The sequence below is a fragment of the Nomascus leucogenys genome, chromosome 1a (genome assembly GCF_006542625.1).
Source record: "Nomascus leucogenys isolate Asia chromosome 1a, Asia_NLE_v1, whole genome shotgun sequence".
Lineage (NCBI taxonomy): Eukaryota > Metazoa > Chordata > Mammalia > Primates > Hylobatidae > Nomascus > Nomascus leucogenys.
In genome coordinates, this window is record NC_044381.1 from 61,154,509 (window position 1) to 61,175,075 (window position 20,567).

Here is a 20,567-nt window from a genome sequence, read left to right on the forward strand (position 1 = left end):
TGAATTCACCCTAACAAATCTTAAAAGCAAATCTCAAAAGCATCCAGCTAATTCCAAGAAACTTATCTGCATCCCGGGGAAAAAAAAAAAAGAAATCCAACAATATTTAAAGGAATACATAAAAATCCAGGACACAAAAATGTAAAATTCATTATGTCCAATGGTAAATGAAGTTTACTTTTATAAATTTATTTTGATAAATTACCAAGCAAGTGAAGAAATAGGCAAAATATTGCCTCCCAACCAGAATAGTAATCAAATCAATCAATAGAAACAGATCTAGTAATTTCATAGATGATAGAAGTAGCAGCTAACAACAGTAAAACAATTATTGTAAGTATACTCCAAATGTTTAAGACAATGAGAAAGATAAACGTTTTCAAATACAAATCAAACTCTGCAGATAGAAAATACAATATTTGAAATGAGAAACATATTGGATAGGATAAACTTTAGATTAGATATTGGCCCAGAAAAAAGCACCAAACTTGAAGACAGATTTTATCCAAAATGAAACAGAAGGAAATTAAGATTTTAAAACATGAAACACCTCTTTGAGGAAGAGGTGGTCGTAGGTGGTGCAGAGCTCTGATCCGCCCGCACCTGCTCCTGACTCACCACTGTTCGCTCTTGCCGGAACAAGTCGGTCAGTAAGCCGCGCAGCAGTGATGGCTTTTAAGGATACCGGAAAAATACCCATGGAACAGAAGGTGGCAATTCACTGAATTCGAATCACTCTAACAAGCTGCAACGTAAAATCCCTGGAGAAGGTATGTGCTGACTTGATCAGAGGAGCAAAGGAAAAGAATCTCAAAGTGAAAAGACCAGTTCAAATGCCTACTAAGACTTTGAGAATCACTACAAGAAAAAACTCCATGTGGTGAAGGTTCTAAGCCATGGGATCGTTTCCAGATGAGAATCCACAAGCGACTCATTGACTTGCACAGACCTTCTGAGATTGTTAAGCAGATTACTTCCATCAGTATTGAGCCAGAAGTTGAGATGGAAGCCACCATTGTAGACGTTTAAGTCAACTATTTTAATAAATTAATTACCAGTTGAAAAATTAAAAAAAAAAAAAAGAAACAAGCATCAGTAATCTTTTGATTGATTTTTTTTGAGATAGGGTCTCGCTCTGTCACCCAGGCTGGAGTGCAGTGGCGCAATCTCAGCTGACTGCAAACTCCCCCTCCCAGGTTCATGCCATTCTCCTGCCTCAGCCTCCCAAGTAGCTGGGACTACAGGCGCCCACCATCATGCCTGGCTAATTTTTTGTATACTTAGTAGAGACGGGGTTTCACCATGTTGGCCAGGATGGTCTCGATCTCTTCACCTCCCAAAGTTAGTAAGTCTAGGATATTTGTAATTGGAGTCCCAGAAGGGAGAGTCAGAAAAAAGTGAGAAAATAATGGCACAAAGTTAGGAATGGTCAGACTACTCATCAGAAACTATGGAAGAGTGAAATCCTTAAAGCACTGAAGGGAAAAAAGGGACTAGCAACCTGTAATTGTATGTACTGTGTTAGTCCATTTTCATGCTGCTATGAAGAAATACCCGAGACTGGGTAATTTATAAAGGAAAGAGGTTTAATTGACTAACAGTTCAGCAAGGCTGGGGAGATCTCATGAAACTTACAATCATGGCAGAAGGTGAAGGGGAAACAGGCACCTGCTTCACAAGGTGGCAGAAAGGAGAAGTGCAAGCAGGGGAAATGTCAGATGCTTATAAAACCATCGGATCTCATGAGACTCACTCATTATTAGGAGAACTGCATGGGGCGAACGGCCCTCATGATCCAATTACCTCCACCTGGTCCCACCCTTGACACGTGGGGATCATGGGGATTACAATTCAAAGTGAGATTTGGATGGAGACACAGAGCCAAACCATATCATATGTCCATCAAAAAACTTCTTTCAAAAATTAGCTAAAGGCTTTTTCAGACATACAAAAGTTCAGAGAATCATTGCCAACAGATCTGTACTACAAAAAAGTACTAAAGATAGTTATTCAGGCAGAAGGAAAAGTATATCAGATAGAAATTTGGATCTCAAATACGGAAGAAAAAAAACAATAGAAATGGCAAATACATGAGAAAATATGAAAGACTATTTTCTTATTTTTAAAAATATCTTTTAAAGATAATTTAATATTTAAACCAAAAGTAATAATGATAGATTGTAGAGTTTATAATATATATGGAATAAAATGCATGAAAACAATAGCAACAAGTACAGGATGGGGAACTGATATTTTTACCACTGTAAGGTTCCTAAAACATATGTAAGGAGTATACCATTATTTGATGATAGACTGTGATAAGTTAAAGATCTATATTGTAAACCCACTAATATGGAACAACAAAAAATTTAAAGATAATATACCAATAGTGAAAATGGAATAAAATAAAAAATACTTAATCTAAAGGAAGAAAAGAGAATGAAGAACAAAGAATAGATGGAGACAAAAGATGATATAAAAACATGTTAAACATCGTAAGTCATTAGGGAAATGCAAACTAAAACCACAATGAAGTACCACTACAAATTTTCTCAAAAGGCTAAAATTTAAAAGATTCACTCTTAATTCCAGGTTTTGATGAGGATGAGGATCAGCTGGAAATCTCATACATTGCTGGTGAAAACACAAAATTATATATAGCCACTTGGAAAATCATTTGGCAGTTTCTTATGAAGTTAATCAAACACTTACTGTACAACCCAGCAATTCCAATCCAAACATTCACACAGACTTCTATTCAAAGGTTCATGTCAGCTTTATTTGTAACAGCCCCAAATATAAAACAACTGGAATGTCCATTAACTGGCGAATGGATAAACTGTGAACCACGTATACAATAGAATACTATTCAGCAATAAAAAGAAACAAATTATTGATACACCCAACAATGTGGATGAATCTTAAAAGCACTATACTAAATGTAAGAAGTCAGGCACAAAAGAGTATTTACTGTACATTTCCATTAATATGAAATTCTAGAAAATGCAAACTAATCTACACTGACAAAAAGCAGACTAGCAATTGCTTGAGTCTAGAAGTAGAGTATATGGGTGGTGGGGTGTAGAGAAGGAAGGAATGTGTGGATTTATTCCAAGAAGGCATGAGGAAACATTTTGAGGTGGCGGAAATCTTTATCATGATTTTTATAATGTATATACATTTGTCAAAACTTGTCAAATTGTCATTTTAAATGTATGTAGTATATTGTGCCTAAAGTATACTAAGGCTGATTTTAAAAGTGGGATGAAAGAAAGGGAAATAAAGGAGTGTCACCATTTCATCAGCCAAAGGAATAGCATAATGCTTTTGAGATTCATCTACATTGTTAGATGTATCAATAGATTTTCTTTTTATTGTTGAATAGTAACCTATGGTATGTAAGTTTCATAGGTTTTTTTGTGTGTCTATTCACCTGTTGATGTCCATCAGTCATTACTGACGAACATTTCAAACCTAAGGAGTGCTGCCACTTCAGAGGAATCCTGAAAGCACAAACCAGGTTAGGAAGAAATGTGTCAATGTTCCTAATTTTCATAGGCTCTCTATAGCTTGCATAGCAATGTGCCTGACTCTGGTTTTGTTTCAATAATTGTTCTGTACTTTCCCCAAACACATTAATCTATAAACGCTTTGAGAGAAGGGACTCTGTCACACCACCTTCTTCCCAGAGCACTTAAAAAGAACAAAACAAATTGTTTGCTGAATGAACTGTGATCAGATGAATAAATGAATTAATAAAGTGAATTTCTATGAGAATTTGTCATCCCAACACATCGATATATAAATTATTTATTTATTGTAAGAAATGCTATCTATTCATCTTTATATACAGTAAAACATTATTCAAGTGCCACACATTTAGAATTTTGAAGAATTTGTACAAGGCTTATCTTTGTATTGTTGAAAAAAATTTTATATGGCCAAAGACAGTATAGCAACATGGTGATGATTGCCACCTTTATTTTGTATGTCAATTCAAAGTTTAGAAATGGCTTTCACAAGCATTATCTCAATTAAGTGCTATTTTACCAATAGGCAGTTTCTACTTTAAAAAAATCACAGAATCTATAGATACATTGAAGGAAAATTTCAAAGGGCTTTTTCTAGCTAATATGTAGTAAATCTGCTTCAAATTATGATAAGACAAAGACAGAGAGAGCTCTCAGTACAATTACATTTTAAATTACAATTCAGAATTGTCATCATTTTTACAGACGTTCTCCGGGTTGGTCCGCATTGCAGATTATTCCTTTGCAACATACTAAGGTTCTTAACTGATCCCGCCCTCCCTCTGGTAACTGTCTACTCCCTTAGCTTCTCCTCTCATCTCGCTGGCCCATCCTTTCTGTTTCTTCCATGGGCTTATCCTCCTCCACCCACCTCTAAATGCTGAAGTTGTTCAGGGTGCCATTACTAGCCATCTAGCCATCTTCCCTTGTCATTCTATATGCTTTCCCTAGGAAGCCATGTGATTTTAGAAACTTTAACTCACAGATAATGACAAAATCAGTATCACCAACATCCACCTCTCTCCTAAGCTACAGCAAATATCTTGCAAATAATCAAGCCATATCCCAAACAAACCTCTTTCTGCTGCCTTCCTGTTTTATTTATTAGAATTTCCTTCTACTCAGATATACAAATGGCCAACAAGCATATGGAAAAATGTTCAGCATCACTAATTATCAAGGAAATACAAATCAAAACCGCAATGGGATACCACCTCCCTCCTGCAACAATGGTCACAATCAAAAAATCAAAAAATAATAGATGTTGGCATGAATTGGAGACTATTATTGTAAGTGAAGCAACTTGGGAGTGGAAAACCAAACATCATATGTTCTCACCCATAATTGGGAGCTAAATTATGAGGACACAAAGGCATAAGAATGTTACAATGGACTTTGGGGAGTCAAGGGCAAGGGTGGGGGAGATGAGGGATAAGAGACTATACATTGGGTGTAGTGTACCCTGCTTAGGTGATGGGTGCACCAAAATCTCAGAAATCACCACTAAAGAACTTATTCATGTAACCAAACACCACCTGTTCCCCAAAAACTTACTGAAATTTTAAAAATAAAAATAAAAAAAAATTCCCTTCTACTCAACTGACCAAGTGAGAAACTTGGGAGTCATTCTTAGTACTTTCTTATCCCTCATCTTCCCACATTCAATCTCACCAAATACTAGTATTTCTATGTATCAAATGTTTTTAGAGTTTTTTTCTTTTTGTATCAGACAGAGACATCATGCACATCATCAAATTCCCTTGAATGTTCCCTTCCTTTCTATGTCTCTGCCCAAATCCCAGCGCCAACCAACCAGTTGCCCTTGAAGTGGCAAGCCTACAGCAGAGTTGACAACCTGCAATTGCGAGATTTTAGGGCCTGTGCTACTTCCAGACTTGGCTAAACCATCACACCATAGAGTGTGGGATCTAGGATCTTACAGCAATGCCCTGTTGAAGGAGCTTGATAATATAATACAACTCAGAAGTGCATTGTGTTGACTCTCTATGGAGTGAAAACAGTATACAGGAGGTTATCCAGGCAGATAAATTTGCCTTGCTTCATCTCTTCATGGGCTACCTCATTAACACAGTTTTTCCTTGTGTTCTGTGCAGAGCATTTCAACAAGCTGAGCAATGACTTGCCAGTTGACTTGTTCTGTCCCGATTGGATAAAGAAAATGTGATATATATATATATATTATATATATAGATATATATATATTATACACCATGAAATACCATGCAACCATAAAAAAAGAACGAGATTATGTCTTATGTGGGAACATGGATGGAGCTGGAGGACATTATCCTTAGGCAACTAATGCAGAAACAGACAACCAAATACCACATTCTTATTTATAGTATGATAATGATAAGAACTTATGAACACAAAGAAGGAAACAGCAGACACTGGGGTCTATGTGAGGGGGGAGGATAGGATGAGGGAGGGGAGGAGAAAAGATAACTAAACTATTGGGTTCTGGGCATATGTACCTGGGTGATGAAATAATATGCACAACAAACCCCCATGACACATGTTTACCTATGTAACAAACATTCATATGTACTCCCAAGCCTAAAATAAAAGTTAAAAAAAAAGGTTTGTTCTGTCCTTTCATAGCTTGTTGAAAGTCATCATAGTAAGGCATCACTTGTCCTTCCTTTACCTCTAGTCATCACAGTGACTCATTACTGAACATTGTACAGAACCTGGCACATAATAGACACTCAATAATGGAGCTATTGTTATGATACTGTGACATTATGTAAACCACACCAGGCAAGTCTATCATTTTTTTCCATTCTTATGAAGTATTGTCTTAAAAACTACATTTGCTTTGTATTTGTTGATTTTTATCCATTTTATTATGTATAAACCAAACATAACTCTCATATAAAAAGTTTGGAAGAGAATACCCAAATGTTGATAATGATATTTTTGTGGTGGGATTCTGTATTTTCATCAGTGCATCATTTAGTATATTTTCTCTAAGGTTTACATATTTTCTGCAACAGCATATATTACGTTCATAATTAAAATAAAGCTATTAAACTTTAAAATACCTGCTATGTGAGCGCAATAAGGTTAATAAATGATAAATAATATGCAGCACTAATAAAGAGCAGGAATAATCCATTCTAATTTGACTTGCTTAATGAGATGGTTGGCAATTAAGATAGCCTGAGCAGATTTATTACAAGTTTTTGTAAAAACTATTGAGCACTTAAAAAGTTTGCCAGCACTATAACTACCTAAATAGCCTGAGGAACTTGAAGATCCCAGGGTTGAGAAAAATGCTAAGGTGTTAAAATCTACCATCTTCAATAAGATTTGAATCCTGTTCTTACTAATGAAAAGCCACGCCACCCTGTTAAGAGCTAATATGAAAGTTTGGGCCATTTCCAATAGCTTCTTTGGAAAGATGTGTAGAGCCTCACAAGAAGTGGTTGTTTTGTTTTTGTTTTTTCAAAAGCAATGACCTTTTCAATAATGATGTTCTCCAGGTGTTTAAAGTTAATAAAATGAGCATATTAAATAGGGTACTGCTCAGATTCCCAAGATATGGGCCTGAAGCTGGACGGCTTTACTAGATTATCTCTAAATGAGGTCTCTGTTTCCACTTTCCATCCTAAGATTAAATAAGTAAGCTAACAAAATGACTGATAGCAAGATGATCTGGACTAGACAGTCTATACAGAAAAGCAAATGTGTGTGTCCAGGTTTTTCCTATTTGAAAATTCTGCCAGTTTGTCTTCAGGGAACTGAAATGTTGTTGAAAATAGATCCAAGTGTAAGCTACATAAATGTCACAGAATGACTGATGAATGAACATGCCACACATTATCCACACAGTACTGAAAATGCACCCTATGGCAAGTCACAGCGAGCAAAAATGTGTTTTATCACATTGCTCATTCCTTCACATAAATATCCTACAACAATAGGGTTTGATGTCTCCTCTCTCTGCTATCCCTGCCTTTACCTGCTTCCTCTTCTCAACTTAATTTAGAACTTTGCTTAACTCATAAACGGAAGCAGAACAAGTCCCCTTTCAAAAGCTGTCTCACACACCAATCTGACAATAGGTCACTGCTGTGGAATAAAGCCCACATTTGAGTTGCTATGCTGAAATCTCAGTGCATTTTCCTTTCCTCCATTGTCTTTCTGAGTGAAGCGAGGTCAATTTTAGCACTTACCAGTTGGTGAAATCATTCATCCATAAAAGAGAAGAAGGTGGAGAGATATTAAACCCTTCTCAATTTCTCAGGAAACAAAGGGAAACTACCCACAGAAAAAAAATGAAAGAGGGAAAGCCCCAAAAGAGGGACCAAAAATTGTAAAACAAACTTTTCAAAGTTTTCAAATACCTTTATACCTCTCAGAAAGACATAGTGTCCTGCAGACAGTCTTGATTTTGTAAATACCTTTTTTGGGTGGCATCCTGGAGATGTCCCGTCAGAAGGTCTCAGCAGCTGGCTGGTTTGGAGAGGGATTGCAGGATGAAGGGACAAATATTTCAGGTTTGATCTAGCACATTCACACACTTCTGCCTGCCACTGAAAGCGCTCCCCTGGTGCCATTTCACCACCTGAAACTTAAGAAGGTACTAATTTCCTCACCATTAAATTTTCATGAATGTTTAGTTTGCCATTTAAGGGATGGAGTACTCAGGTCAAAGGGGTTGTATTTGGGGCTCATGTTTGGAATAAAACTAAACTGATCATATAAGTCCTATTCAGAGCAAAGCTGTTTTCATCCCACTCTGCCTGTGCTTTCCTGCCTCATTTTTAATGCCTTCCATTCTATGGTTTTATCCTAATTACATATATTGAGGGCAGTGCAAGTGAGTGCACTCTTAGAAAGGTGAGAAATACCAGCCACTAAGTGTGCTTGGTAAATTAAATGGGTTAGTAAAGAAGATACTCTTGCACTTGGTGTTTGAGTTTAAGCAGCAAAGCTATAGTGCATTCAACATAGCAATCAATTTCCAATGAGGGGAAACTTGGGGACATAGTATTTATTTTCTCAACTTTTCTGAAAGTAAAACTATATGAAGAAAGTGATATTTTTCTGAGGAAGTATAACATTTTTTTCTTTCTATTGAAACTTCTCATAGGAAGGTAGTGATCTTTGATTTGGAATGATAAAAAGATTTCCATCAGTTAAAGGAAAGGGACAAAAAGCACCAATTGTAATGGTGCAGAAAAGGCTGCATTTTTGAGAGTAAGGACGTTGGCATTCTCTGGTTACTTGAGTGATAGCAAGCATAGCTGCACTAACCTTGGCAAGAGGAAACAATGTTTTGAAATGGATCCTGGTGGCACATTTATACTGGAGCAGCTTTTGGCTACACAAATCAATTTGTGCACGTATCTGACCCTTCTAGAATATATACACTAGTACATAGCCAAGGCAGTATGGAGAGCACCCTAAATTATGTCTTAAAATAAATCTCTTTAAGGGTGATGTTCACCTGGTTTTTCCCTATTCTAGATACTGGATTTTAACTGGAATAGTAAGACAGAAGACAGCTGATACAAGTATTTCTATGTAAAGATATCCAGAGTACTTAATTAACTTGAGGACTTACAAAGAGATAACGTTTTGTTGCAAATTATTGAATCTGTAATTTAGAGCAAGAACAACATGCAATTTGATTAATATTAACTATAAATATATAAAATAACTCTAAATACTATTATAACAAAAACCATGAGAAAATTAACAAAAGATGTTTTGCAAGAGTCATATCCAGAAGGTTATGAAAACAATACCAGAGAAACTGAAGACAATTATAAAAGAAGAATAGATGAATTAAACTACATTAAAATAAAAAAATTTATATTCATTAAAAGAGGTTTCAAAGAAAACTAAAAAAAAGTGGCAAGAGATGTTTGCCACTGACAGAGTACTTTCTTTTCTCTCTCTTTTTTTTTTTTTTGAGATGGAGTCTCACTCTGTTACCCAGGCTAGAGTGCAGTGGCACGATCTCAGCTCACTGCAACCTCTACCTCCCCGGTTCAAGCAATTCTCCTGCCTCAACCTCCCGAGTAGTTGGGATTACAGGCACCCGCCACCACACCCGGCTAATTTTTGTATTTTCAGTAGAGACGGAGTTTCACCATGTTGGCCAGGTTGGTCTCGAACTCCTGACCTCAAGTAATCCGCCCACCTCAGCCTCCCAAAGTGCTGGGATTACAGGCATGAACCACCACGCCCAGCCCGACAGAACACTTTCTGAAAGATTAGTATCAAAAGTAAAGAACTGTTACATTATAACAAGAAAAGGACAAGCACACCTACAGTAAAAAAAATGGCAAAAGATTTGAAGAGACACTTCATATGTTAGGATATAAAATGGCCTGTCGGAGGTTGCAGCGAGCCGAGATGGTGCCACTGCACTCCAGCCTGCAGGACAGTGCGAGACTCCATCACAAAAATAAAAAATAAAAAATAAAAATAAAATAGGCTGGGCGCGGTGGCTCACGCTTGTAATCCCAGCACTTTGGGAGGCCGAGGAGGGCGGATCACGAGGTCAGGAGATCGAGACCACGGTGAAACCCCGTCTCTACTAAAAAGAAATACAAAAAAATTAGCCAGGCGTGATGGTGGGCGCCTGTAGTCCCAGCTACTCAGAGAGGCTGAGGCAGGAGAATGGCGTGAACCCGGGAGGCGGAGCTTGCAGTGAGCCGAGATCGCGCCACTGCACTCCAGCCTGGGTGACAGAGCGAGACTCCATCTCAAAAAAAAAAAATAATAAATAAAATAAAATAAAATATAATATAATAAAATGGCCTGTAACCCAATAAAAGATGAGCAAAAACATGAACAGTAATATCATAAAAGAAGGAAAAATACAGCCCATAAACCTAAGAAGAAAAGTCCAATCTCTTCTGAGTAAATGGAAATCAAGACCACTACAGGTATGGGTATGAATTTTCATGTATTTTTTCTGGCAAAATTAGTAAGTCTGAAAATAGTAAATATTGAAGAATGAAGATGATTAGAATCTCTCGTATATGGCTAATAGGAGTATAACTTGGCTAATAGGAGTATAACTTAGCTACTTTGGAAAACAATCCAGCAATATCCTGTAAAAAGTTGAGCTTTTGCTAAACTGTGACTCAGAAAATTTAATACTAAGACTAGTACAATCAACATGCACCTGTGTATTAGGTGGCAAACACTATTTACATTAGTAGCGCTGTTCATAATAGAATAACAATAATAAAAACATTGCAAAATATGATCATCAGTATATAGATATGTAAATTATGCAATAGTCACAGCCATATAAATCATAGGCTATAATTTTGGAATATTCACAAAACAGAGTGTGATATAGCAGTAAATGTAAATAACTTGATAAGCTGATTCCAAAAATTTATATATGTGAGAGGACTTCAAAAATTTTGTGGAAAAATATAATTAAAAGATTAAAATGAAAAATATAAACTTTATTTCTCAATACAAGCTCCATCAAGTTTAAGACACTTTTGCAAGCAATGATACCAGCCAAATAGTCCATTCCTTAAGAAATGAAGATCCTGGGAACTGGACTATGTCAATGAAGTCTTTTTTACATTATTAACTAAGGAAAAATGGATGCCCCTTAAAGATTATTTTAAGATTAGAAAACAAAAAGTCAGGAGAAACCACATCAAGACTGCAAGGTGGATGTCTAATGATTTCCCATTGAAATTCTTACAAAATTAGAGCTTTATTTCGTGAGAGCTTGTTTCATGACAATGAACAGGAACATTGTCATGGTGGAGAGGGACTCTGTGGTGAGGCTTTGCCAGACGTTTTTCTGCTAACGCTTTGACTTTCTCAAAACTCTCTCATAATGAGAGATATTATTGTTCTTTGACTCTCCAGAAAGTCAAGAAAAGTGCCTTGAACATCCAAAAAACTGTTGCCATGATCTTTGCTCTTGACTGGTCTGCCGTTATTTTGACTGGGCCACTTCCACCTCTTGGTAGCCATTGTTTTGAATGTGCTTTGGCTTCAGGGTCATACTGATAAGCCATGTTTCATCTCCTATTAATGTTCTTTTAAGAAATCTTTCTGGACCTTGATCCCATTTATTTAAAATTTCCATCAAAAGCTCTACTCTTGCCTGCAGCTGATCTGGGCACAATGGTTTTGGCACCCAGAGAGTGGAAACTTCGGCCAATTTTAATTTTTCAGTCAGAATTGTGTAAGCTGAGCCAGTTGAGATGTATATGGTTGTGGCTATTATTTGTGCTGTTAATCATCAGTGCTCTTCAATTAAGACACAAACAAGATGAATTTTTTTTCCTATCAATTAATGTGGATGGTCTGCTGCTGTGGGCTTCAACTTTGACATCATATCATCTGTTCTTAAAATGAGTTATCTATGTGATAATGCGACATTTTCCCCATAAATTTTTCATAAAGCATCAATGATTTCACACTTTTTTCACCCACACTTGCAATAAATTTGATATTTGTTCTTGCTTCAATTTTATCAGAATTCATGTTGCTCTGATAGGGGCTGTTTTTAAATTGATGATTTATCCTTTTTAGTGCCTCAAACTAGCTCCTGTTCATACATATTATAACAAGTTAGTACACATTTACTTTGATGCAAAAGAATTTTGAAAATTTTTAAATTCCATACTTTTTTTATAATACACATTTTCCATGTACTTTTTGATTAATGCAAATTACTTGGAATAGGAAATGCAACCTTGAAAAGGAAGAAAACAGCAGAGTTACTGCCTAACTTTAAGACTTTATTAACTACAGTTATCAGGACAGTGTAGCATTGGCATCAACATAGATGAATCACTGAAACAGAAAAGAGAATTCAGAAATAGACTCACACATACATAGTCAAATGATTCACAACAAACATACAAAGACAATTTAATGGAGAAATTAGTCTTTTCAATAAATAGTGCTGGAACAATCAGTTTTCCACATATTAAAAAAAATCTTCAATCTACATCTTATACCATATACAAAAATTAACTCAAAATGGACCATAGACCCAAATGTAAAACCTAAAACTATAAAACTTCTAGAAGAAAACACATAAGGCTATGGGTTAGGCAGATTTTTTTTTAGATATAACACCAAATGTCCAATCCATAAAATAAGAAAAACCATAAAGTGAACTTTATAAAATTAAGAGCATCTGCTCTTCAAAAGACTGCTAGGAGAATGAAAAGATAATCACAGACTGGGAGAAAATATTTGCAAATCATACATTTGTATCCAGAATACATACAGCACTCTCCAGAGTTACTAATAAGAAAACAAACAGTCCAATAAAAAATGTATGAATTATTAAACAGATATTTGACCAAGGAAGATAATGATGGCAAATAAACAAAAGTAAAGACACAACATAACTAGGCACTAGGGAAATGCAAATTAAAACAACAGTGAGATACCACTACACATTTATTAAAATGGCTAAAATTGCAAGACTGACTATAGCAAGTGTTGGAAGGGGGATGGTGAAGAACTAGAACTCTCATACACTGCTGCCAGGAATGTAAAATGGTACACACTTTGGACAACAACTTGGCAATGTCTTTAAAAGTTAAACATACATCTACCATATGACTTAGCCATTCTACTCTAAGACATTTACCCAAGAGAAATGAAAGCATATGTCCCTGTACAGACTTCCACATGAATCTTTGTTGCAGCCAAAACTGGAAATAATGCAATGTCCATTCACAAATGAATAAATTGCAATGTATTCATGTAATTGAATGCTAATTTGTAATAATACAGAACGAATTATTGATACACACAAAAACTGATATGAATGGCAAAATAATTATGCTGCATGAAAGAAGCCAGACAAAAAAAGAGCACATGCTATATGATTTAATTTACATAAAATTCTAGAAAATGCAGTGACAGAAAGCAGATCAGATGGAAGAAGGGAAGAATAACATAAAGACACAAGGAAACTGAGATATGCTATTACCTTGAAAGTGTTGATGGTTTCATTGTGTATACATATGGCAAACTTTTCAAGTTGTAAATGAGTATGTGTAGTTTACTGCATATCAATTTCTTTCCCTCCACAGGGCTGTTTCTCCATGTGAATGTACATGAGTTTTATCTCAATAGAGCTATTGAAATACAAGCCATGCATGGGCCCAAATGAGAGTATGTTATGAAATAAATATCAAGATTAATCTACTTCTGTACACCTGATATCTAAAAAAGTGGGAAAGTAGGAAGGAGAGAAAAAACGCAGAATAAAAGGAGGAAGAAGAAAAAAAGGAAGGAAGGAGGGAGGAAAGGAGAAGAAAGGAAGGAAAAAAACCTTTGAAAATTAGATAGAAACAATCTAAATACATATAACAACATGAATAAGCCAAATTATTTGTGCTCAGTGAAAGAAGCCTGTCTCAAAAGGCTACATACAGTAGTGTTCCATTTATTTGACATTCTTAAAAAGGCAGAACTATAGACAGAAAATTTATTAGTGATTGTCAGGAGCTGGAAGAATTAACCACAAAGAGGCTTGAGAGAATTTTGGAGGGGAGACAAGAGAATTATTCTATATCTTGTCTACAGTGATTGTCACACTAATGTAGGTGTTTGTTAAAACTCATAGAACTTAAAGGGTTTACTTATTACATCTGAATTATATCTGAACAAATCTGACTACAAAGAAAAAGTAGAAAACTGATACTTCTTGGCTTAACCTTGGGCTGCAGTTATTTTTCTCTGCCTGTATTAAGTCTTTTTAAAAATTGAATTGACAATATAAAAAGTTTTAAAATTTCATACAAATTTTTGGATTTCTGACTTTTCTTTAAAAATATTTGACAAACCATACTCACATTTTTACATGGCAATAATCTTCTGTGGCTAAATAGGCAGCTGTTTCCTCTGCAGGCATGCAGTCAATCCCTACCTGATAGCTTTACTATTTAAGGCACATTGCCTGTCCAATCCCTAGAGATATTTACGTTTAAGTTCTTGCCTTATACTCGTGTTAGCCAGCACCTTTACTAGCATAATCTGTTCCCTAGTCATGAATAAATTTGTCTATAGGAATGAAACAAGAAGTGTGTAATGACAATAGAACCAGAGGCATAGGGACCACTGGGGCCCTATAATATGTAGTTAGGACACAGATCATAAGATCCTGGAATAGAGAATTTGCAGCTTGAGACTAATATACAGAAAATCACAGCTGAGCATCTTAAGGAGAAAATAAGCTAGCCAAACTCTGGGTGTTATTTCATCTACCTTGTGAGGGCCTTAATCACCAAAATCTAAGATCTGGGGCCAGGCACAGTGGCTCACTCCTGTAATCCCAGCACCTTGGGAGGCCAAGGCAGGCGGATCATGAGGTCAGGAGTTCGAAACCAGCCTGGCCACTATCATGAAACCCTGTCTCTACTAAAAATACAAAAAACTAGCCAGGCGTGGTGGCACACACCTGTAATGCTAGCTACTCAGGAGGCTGCAGGAGGAGAATCACTTGAACCTGGGAGGCGGAGAGTGCTGTGAGCCGAGATCGTGCCACTGCACTCCAGCCTGGGCAACAGAGCGAGACTCTCTCAAAAAAAAAAAAAAAAGATTTTGGACTACCTTATAAGCATATTTTTATTTCCGATAGTGAACACAGTGGCTCACATATATTAATAATAAGTTGTCCATAATTGTTGTCTGGAAAGAAAACAAAGGAGATCAACAGGTAAAGGATCCAAGCAGGGATGAATGCACGGGCACAAGTTTTCTGCAGTTGTTCAGGACTTTGGGGACAGAAGGATCCTGTGCTTCATTGACTGTTCCACTGTTGCCATCTGGAAACTCTTAATAATTTTTTAACAAAGGACCCTACTTTTGGCACTAAGTTTCACAAATTACATAGCCTGGACTAAATCCAGGAGTTTGTAGACCCATTATTGAGCTATTTCTACTGGAGGACAGTGAAAAGGACTGTTTTTGACGTGGTGCATATATTTGGCATTGTCATAAAGTCCAGGGTGAGGCTAGGCGCAGTGGCTCACGCCTGCTATCCCAGCATTTTGGGAGGCCAAGACAGGTGGATCACTTGAGGTCAGGAGTTAAAACAAGCCTAGCCAACATGGAAAAGCGCCATCTCTACTAAAAATACAAAAATTAGTTGGGCATGGTGGCGCATGCCTATAATCTCAGCTACTCAGGAGGTTTAGGCAGGAGGATCATTTGAACCCAGGCTGCGGAGGTTGCAGTGAGCTGAGATCGCACCACTGCATTCCAGCCTGGGCAACAGAGTGAGGCCCTGTCTTTAAAAGAAAAAAAAAAAAAACTGCCACGTAAGTATCATTGGTTTAGGCTATTAGGCTATACCCACAAATGTAATTTTGACCACCATATATCTAGTCCATATTGTCTGCCACATGAAAAGATGGACACATCTAGTGAATTTCTTTACATTTTCATTCATAATCAAATCCCAAGTAAAGGCCAGGCACCGTGGCTCACACCTGTAATCCCAGCACTTTGGGAGGCCGAGGTGGGTGGATCACGAGGTCAGGAGATTGAGATCATCCTGGCTAACACAGTGAAACCCCGTCTCTACTAAAAATACAAAAAATTAGCCAGGCGTTGGTGGCAGGCGCCTGTAGTCCCAGCTACTCGAGAGGCTGAGGCAGGAGAATGGTGTGAACCTGGGAGGCAGAGCTTGCAGTGAGCCAAGGTTGTGCCACTGCACTCCAGCCCGGGCAACAGAGCGAGACTCCTTCTCAAAAAAAAAAAAAAAAAAAAAAAAAGACAAAAAGCAAAAAGCAAAAAAACAAATCCCAAGTAAAAACCATTTTGAGATAAAGGGTAAAAAAAGAGACAAAGACTTGTGGTTTCATTTCCTAAATGTTGCCTGATTCTTGACATACAGCAGGTAAGAGGAGATTGGCATTAGAATAACTATACCTATCTTAAGTGCATGTCTCCATACTTGGAAAGCTTACTGTCATTCAGGCTGCTCACCCCCATGATGATGCCTGGATAGCTTAGATGCCTAAATCAAGAGATGAGTGATGACTACACTGGAGCCTTTGCATCATGATTCTTTACAATAAAGGATTGGTGACCATAAAATTTATCCTCCACATCACATACTTGTGAGCGCTAAAATGTTTAAGTTGGAGAAAACTGGAACAATAGACATTAAACAGGATTCTCACAGGTCAGCCATGACAAGCGGTCATCCTAACTATATTATCAGACCATAATACAAGCATCCCATTAGCCTTTAGTAGTACCAATATACAACATTAGTAAAAATGACAGTCACAAAGACATTACCAAACATGTATCAAGTGCTTTTTCTGTGCTGGGCACTGTGTCAGGCACTTAATTAAAAAAAAAACAAATTGGATCGGCAAAACCAGAAATATGTTTTATTAATACTATATATTGGTAGCATGATGCCTTTGAATTAGGCTATGAAATTGGTTCTTTGATCTATTTTAAATTATTGTGATGCAAATTAGGATTAATTTTGATTGCTGGAGTTGGGGGATAAGTAGTGCCTAAAGAATTAAGAAAGATGAACAATGAAAAAACTATGGCCAATTTAAAACGTAAGTAACAGAAAATTAAATTACATTTGAAGGCAACTTGGATTTGACATACACCTTTTAAATAATTGCAGTCCTTCTTATTTAATTAAGAAAGGATAATTTTGGTGTTAGAGTTCCTTTAATTTATTCCTCTATGTATTAGCTAAGAATGTTTATTAAAATAACAAATGTCAGAGTAATTACATTAATTTCAAGCATATATTTCACGAGTGACTCTGCCAACATATCTGAAGACCAGTGATAAAATGTATAGATTACTTCAGGGCTTTATACGTATATCCAGATAAAATTTCTGCACAGCAAATCTTTAGAAAACTGTCAAATATAATTTTCCTTTTTCAAAGGATTTTTCTAAGAAATAATTAAGTTTCTAAAAAATCCATGAATATGTTGGGGTTCTTAAAGACAGTTGCTATAAAAAATCAAGAGATTAGAAGTAGAGTGCCAAATGTCTTATACTTATTAATTGTGTGGGCCGTGTTTCAAATTATGAAATCTACTTTCTTAAGCCCATGGTTAGCATCTTCTAATATATCTTTCCATACATGATGGAAATTTATATCACACTAATTGCAAATAAATCCCATGAAATATTAGAATAAGTTATAGTACATTAGAATATCACCAGCATCGCTTCTCGGCCTTTTGGCTAAAATCAAGTGTAAAATATCACCAGTAGTTTGTTCCCAGTAATGAAATTCATTACACATTTATGTAACTTCACATATTTCCTGATTATAAAAATAAATGCATACTTAAGTTTTTAAAAAAAGCAACAATGAAGAAGAAAGTATAAAGATGAAAGTAAAAATTCCACCTATGGTAGGTTGATAAATTATTACCATATTTCTCTATGCTCTTCAGTAAAGAAATAGTTTTCAGAAGTAAATGAGTGTTAATTTTTCAGTCAAAATTAAAAATAATTGTGCATTAAAGTAAACTAAAATGCCACTAATTTGCAGGGAGTGAGAAGGAATAAAGAGATAGAGCAGCATGTTTTCTATAAATAAACTCTTGACCGTTCTCAGAAAAATTTGATTTTAGTCCAAAATCTAACACATAGTAGCTCTGTGACCTTCGCCAGTCATCACTAGCCCTCTCCATGGGAGATGACTGAGGGCAGCTTTCTATCAGTTTACTCTCTACACATTTATTTCTCGCTGTTTATGCATTCAGCCAATACTATAGAGAAGACACACATGGCAGGTCCTGTCCAAGCAAGGCAATGAACGCTATGCTCTGTATTTTTACTGACTCTTTCCAGCTCCTCTGTACAGAATAGGTTCAAAAAGAGGTGTGGTCAAAATAAGCAGCAGGCAGGGGGCTGCTGCAGTTTGGTGAGCATGAGTGTCGATTGTGCCCCAGACCAGAACAACAGCAGTGGACACTGCGAGAGGTACATGAGTTCCAGACGGATTTGGAATTAGAAGAGTCAAACCCAGCCGATGAATTGGAAGAGCAGTTAGAGGAGAAAGCCAAGGAAAGGAAGTTTCAAAAATAACTCCCGGGCCTCTAGGTTTCAGTTACTCAGGGAATGAGTGCAGACATTGTAGTGTCTGGGGAGTGATAGATGATTAACGTCTAAAGAAATAGATAAGATTTTTATACTGAAAACAAAACAGAGGAATAATAGGGTAGAGAAGGATTGGGATAGTATGGGCAGGCTGGGGGCGGGAGGAGAGAAAGTATATGTTTCAGACAGGAGACCAGGATAGGACCTTCCAAGTTGTCTTTGAGCTGATCTGGAATGAAGGGGGTGGTGGTGGGAGGCAGCATGATCAATATCTACAAGGCTTCAGCAGGACACCACGAGAGCTACAGCAATTCAAGAAATTTCCCTTGGACTCCACTTTAAAATGTACTAGGCCACCACTTATGTGCTAAACTAGTTTATGTTTTAAAAAGACTAACACAATCCATGATTCCTTATTACTGGAATACTAATTCTCTTGTACTTTTCCAGTTCTAAAGAAATTTGAATCAACCACATCTAAGGATGTGGCTTGAACAACTTAGAATGAACAAAATGTTGCCATTGACTTTCTAGGATTCTTTAGTAAAATTATTTGTCAAGTTACTTTCAGGCAAACTGTCAAAACACATGTCTGAATTACTCTACCAGATGCTGGGTAGAAAATAGACTCTATTTACTACAGTGGGATATCCATGAGATTGTCTTAGTGGTCTCTGGGAAATATGTCTTCTAATATTAATCTTTTAGTTATCTATACTGACATTAGAAGAATGACTAAAAGAGTTGAATGATTATAACTAACTGCAGAGAGATTTAAAATACTGAACAGCTCAGAGGACTACCATGTTCAAACTGTGAATCTCTTAGGAGGTCCCACTTTCAAAGCACACTGGAGACCTGTGGGAAACCCACCGACTGGGGATGGAAACAGGGGAGAGCCATGGGGAGGATTCAGACTTCTTGGATTATCAGGGTGAAGAACGTACAGAGTAGAAGAGTTTTGGTAAGTGAAAAAGGTCCAGTACTCAGAACAAAGGGATCTCTATGGTAGACTTCTCTATACTAGATAACTAACATAAGCTCTTGAAAACAAAAAAATAACAATAAGCATTTTAGTAATCTGGCCCTGTGAAATTTCTGACCTTTCAAAAATAAACACATTGGCTGACACTGGTGAATAGCAAATATCTGAAATGATTTTGAAAACCACAGGGGGCTGCTGACATTTTTGCCCGTCTCCTCCACATTTATTCTCATTAGTTTATTGAAAAAAAAAAAAAAAGGAAAAACTCAAAGTTCTAGGCTGCTTCTCTAGGGCATGGTTTCTCAGTAACAGCACTATTAACACTTTGGACTGAATAATTCTTTTTGTGGAGGCTGCCTTCTGAATTGGAGAACGTTTGCAGTCTCTCTTGTCATCTGCCCACAACACCAATAGCATCAGCCTCTAAGTTCCAAAATTGTCTCCAGACATTGCCAAATGTCCCCTGGGGAATAAAATCAATTGTTGAGAACCTCTGCTCTGGGGCGATGTGCTAATACATACCATAGATTCAAAAGAACCACACATTGCTGAATTCGATTTTTTTTTTTTGAGATGGAGTCTTGCTCTGTCACCCAGGCTGGAGTGCAGTGGCACAATCTTGGCTCTCTGCAACCTCCAAGTCCCGAGTTCAAGCAATTCTCCTGCCTCAGCCTTCTGAGTAGCTCAGACTATAGGCTCCCACCACCACACCCAGCTAACTTTTGTATTTTTAGTAGAGACGTTTCACCCTGTGGGTTTCACCATGGTGGCCAGGCTGGTCTCGAACTCCTGACCTCAAGTGATCCTCCCATCTCAGCCTCCCAAAGTGTTGAGAAAACAGGCATGAGCCATCATGCCTGGATAGATAGCTGAGTTCTTTATCAATGAAAGAATTACAAGCACAGGAAAGACCTGGGACAGAAAGATACAAGATGCCCACCCCGAAACTGTGCAATTTTATTTTT

At 36.9% G+C, this 20,567-nt stretch overlaps 1 pseudogene; it reads left to right on the forward strand.

The window, feature by feature from the left end:
• Positions 1-668: 668 nt before the first annotated feature.
• Positions 669-1,029, forward strand: LOC115835463 (annotated as a pseudogene).
• Positions 1,030-20,567: the final 19,538 nt, after the last annotated feature.